The following is a 3,906-nucleotide window of genomic DNA, read 5'->3' as shown; positions in this document are numbered from 1 at the left end:
TTGGGGGGGCCCTTGTTGCCCGTGGGGGGTCCCAAATCCCCCCGGGGATGCTGGGTTGATTTGGGGTCGCTCCCGCACCCCACACCCAACCGGGGAGGGGTCCCCCGGGGGGGGGGGGGGGGGGGGGGGGGCACCCACAGGTGCGGCCCCCCCCACCCGTGGGTGCTGTCCCCCCACCCGTGGGTGCTGCCCCCCCACCCGTGGGTGCCCCCCCGGGGGTGCTCGGCACCCACCTGTGTGCGCTGGGCCCTCCTCGTCCTCCTCACACTCCACTTCCACGGTGTCGGTGGCGCGGCGGGGGGCGCTCCTGGGGGGGGGGGGGGGGGGAATGGGGGGGGGTTGGGTGCTGGGAACGCCCCCCCCCCCCCGCACCCCGAGGTGTATAGAGCCCAAAGAGCCCAATAATCCCAAACTGGGCTCTTTTTACCCCAAAATGGCCCCGTTACCTCTTATCAGGACCCCATAATCCAATATTGGGCCTTTTTTACCCCAAAACGGCCCCGTTATCCCCTAACAGGACCCCGTTGTCCCATATTGGGCTCTTTTTACCCCAAAACGGCCTCACTACCTCGTATCAGGACCCCACAGCCCCATATTGGGCTCTTTTTACCCCAAAATGGCCCCCACATTCCCTGTTAGGTCCCCATTATCCCATATTGGGCCCTTTTACCCCAAAACGGCCCCATTATCCCCTAACAGGACCCTGTTATCCCGTACTGGGACCCTTTTACCCCAGAATGGCCACGTCACCTCATATCCAGACCCTATATTCCCATATTGGGCCCTTTTTACCCCAAAACACCCCCATTATCCCCTAACAGGACCCCATTATCCCATATTGGGCCCTTTTTACCCCAAAATATCCCCATTATCGCCAATATCCGGAACCCATTGTCCCATATTGGGCCCTTTTTACCCCAAAATACCCCCGTCACCTCATATTCGGACCCCATTGTCCCATACTGGGTCCCTTTTACCCCAAAACGGCCCCATGATCCCCTAACAGGACCCTATTATCCCATATTGGGCCCTTTTTACCTCAAAACAATCCCTTTACCTCATATCCGGACACCATTGTCCCATATTGGGCCTTTTTTACCCCAAAACAGCCCCAATATCCTCTATCAGGACCCCATTATCCCATATCGGGCTCCTTTTACCCCAAAACAGCCCCGTCACCTCATATCCAGACCCCATAATCCCATATTGGGCCCTTTTTACCCCAAAACAACCCCTTTACCTCATATCCGGACACCATTGTCCCATACTGGGCCTTTTTTACCCCAAAACAGCCTCAATATCCTCTATCAGGACCCCCTTATCCCATATTAGCCCCCTTTTACCCCAAACCAGCCCCATTACCTCGTATCAGGATCCCATAATTCCATATTGGGCCCTTTTTACCCCCAAAACGGCCCCATTATCCCCTAACAGGACCCCGTTATCCCAGATTGGGCCCCTTTTACCCCAAAACAGCCCCATTACCTCATATCGGCATCCCATAATCCCATATTGGGCCCTTTTTACCCCAAAACAGCCCCGTTACCTCGTATCAGGACCCCTTGGCCGAATATTGGGCCATTTTACCCCAAACCAGCCCCGTTACCTCGTATCAGGACCCCATAATCCCATATTGAGCTCTTTTTTTTACCCCAAAACAACTCCTTTACCTCATATCAGGATCCCATAGTCCCATATTGGGCCTTTTTACCCCAAAACAACCCAGTTACCTCCTATCAAGACCCCATTGTCCCAGACTGGGCCCTTTTTACCCCAAAACACCCCCATTACCTCACATCAGGATCCCATTGTCCCATATTGGGCCCCTTTTACCCCAAAACGGCACCGTCACCTCATATCAGGACCCCATAATCCCATATTGGGCCCTTTTTCCCCCAAAACAGCCCCGTTACTTCACATCGAGACCCCACAGTCCCATACTGGGCCCTTTATACCCCAAAACACCCCTGTTACTTCATATCAGGACCCCATTGTCCCATATTGGGCCCTTTTTACCCCAAAACAGCCCCATTACCTTGTATCAGGACGCCTTTGTCCCATATTGGGCCCTTTTTACCCCAAAACACCCCTGTTACCTTTTATCAGGACCCCATAATCCCATATTGGGCCCTTTTTACCCCCAAAAGCCCCATTACCTCATATCCAGACCCCATTGTCCCATATTGGGCCCTTTTTACCCCAAAACGGCCCCACTACCTCATATCGAGACCCCATAGTCCCATACTGGGCCTTTTTATCCCAAAACACCCCCGTTACCTCATATCAGGACCCCATAATCCCCTACTGGGCCCTTTCTACCCCAAAACACCCCCATTACTTCGTATCAGGACCCCATTGTCCCATATTAGGCCATTTTTACCCCAAAACGGCCCCGTTACTTCATATCAGGACCCCATTGTCCCGTATTGGGCCCTTTTTACCCCAAAACGGCCCTATTACCTTGTATCAGGACGCCTTTGTCCCATATTGGGCCCTTTTTACCCCAAAACACCCCTGTTACCTTTTATCAGGACCCCATAATCCCATATTGGGCCCTTTTTCACCCAAAACACCCCTGTTACTTCATATCAGGACCCCATTGTCCCATATTGGGCCTTTTTTACCCCAAAACACCCCCGTTACCTCATATCCGGACCCCTTTGTCCCATATTGGCCCCTTTTTTCCCCCAAACCGGCCCCGTTACCTCATATCCGGACCCCATAATCCCATATTGGGCCCTTTTTACCCCAAACCGGCCCCGTTACCTCGTATCGGGCCCCCATCACCTCACACCAACCCAGTTATCTCCTATTAGGACCTTTTTTACCCCAAAACGGCCCCATTCCCACGCACCGGGACCTCTGCACCCCAAAACAACCCCAGGACCCCTCCACCTCATTTTGGGGCCCTTTTACCCCATTTTGGGGGCCCCTCACCTCATTTTGGGGCCCCCTCACCTCATTTTGGGGCCCTTTTACCCCATTTGGGGACCCCCTCACCTCATTTTGGGGCCCCCTCACCTCATTTTGGGGCCCTTTTACCCCATTTTGGGGCCCCCTCACCTCATTTTAGGGCCCTTTTACCTCAAACCAGCCCCGTTACCCCACACCGGGACCCCCTCACCTCATTTTAGGACCCTTTTACCTTATTTTAGGGCCCCTTAACCTCATAACAAGACCCTTTTATCTCATTTTAAGGCCCCTTTACCTCGTTTTAGGCCCCTTTTACCTCATTTTGGGACCCTTTTACCTCATTTAAGTCCCCCTCACCTCACACCGGGACCCCCAACCTTTATTTTGGGACCTTTCTACCTTATTTAAGCCCCCCTCACCTCACTCCAGGGCCCTTTTACTTCATTTTGGGACCTTTTTACCACATTTCAGCCCCCCTCACCTCACACCGGGACCAGTTCACCTCACTTCAGCCCCACTTTACCTCATTTTGGGACCCTTTTACCCCATTTAAGTCCCCCTCACCTCACTCCGGGACCCTTTTACCTCATTTCAGCCCCCCTCACCTCACACCGGGGCCCTTTTACTTCATTTTGGGACCCTTTTACCCCATTTAAGTCCCCCTCACCTCACTCCGGGACCCTTTTACCACATTTCAGCCCCCCTCACCTCACTCCGGGACCTTTTTACTTCATTTTGGGACCCTTTTACCCCATTTCAGCCCCCCTTTCCCTCACCCCGGCCCCCCCCCTCACCTCATTCTGGGACTCTTCCACCTCACCCCGGGCCCCCTGCCCCACGTTTCGGGCCCCCTTTCCCCATTTCACCCCCCCCTTTCCCTCACACCGGCTCCCATTGCCCCCCTTTCCCCCCCCCTCACCTCAGCGCGGCCCCGTCCCCTGCCGGCCGCTTCCCGCCCTTTGCCCGGGGAGGCGGGAAGGGACCGGGGGGGGG

The 3,906-nt window shown here is 54.8% G+C and overlaps 2 long non-coding RNA genes across 3 annotated transcripts; both read right to left on the bottom strand.

The window, feature by feature from the left end:
* Nucleotides 1–415: 415 nt before the first annotated feature.
* LOC118159481 lies at nt 416–2,681 on the bottom strand. Its single transcript, XR_004747137.1, has 11 exons — nt 2,596–2,681; nt 2,474–2,555; nt 2,352–2,433; nt 2,278–2,311; nt 2,170–2,217; nt 1,988–2,130; nt 1,853–1,886; nt 1,607–1,791; nt 1,405–1,546; nt 854–962; nt 416–448 (listed from the first exon to the last, which is right to left on the bottom strand). It is a non-coding gene; the product is annotated as an uncharacterized LOC118159481 (long non-coding RNA).
* A 371-nt stretch (nt 2,682–3,052) lies between these two features.
* On the bottom strand, nt 3,053–3,683 carry LOC118159480. 2 transcript variants are annotated; one of them, XR_004747135.1, is made up of 3 exons: nt 3,416–3,683; nt 3,209–3,250; nt 3,053–3,084 (listed from the first exon to the last, which is right to left on the bottom strand). It is a non-coding gene; the product is annotated as an uncharacterized LOC118159480 (long non-coding RNA). The 2 variants fall into 2 exon arrangements; XR_004747136.1 differs by lacking the exon at nt 3,053–3,084 and adding an exon at nt 3,112–3,124 and having other exon boundaries at nt 3,167–3,250.
* Nucleotides 3,684–3,906: the final 223 nt, after the last annotated feature.

Source organism: Oxyura jamaicensis, unplaced genomic scaffold (assembly GCF_011077185.1).
Source record: "Oxyura jamaicensis isolate SHBP4307 breed ruddy duck unplaced genomic scaffold, BPBGC_Ojam_1.0 oxyUn_random_OJ70613, whole genome shotgun sequence".
NCBI lineage: Eukaryota > Metazoa > Chordata > Aves > Anseriformes > Anatidae > Oxyura > Oxyura jamaicensis.
This window is presented reverse-complemented; position numbering and strand designations above follow the sequence as displayed.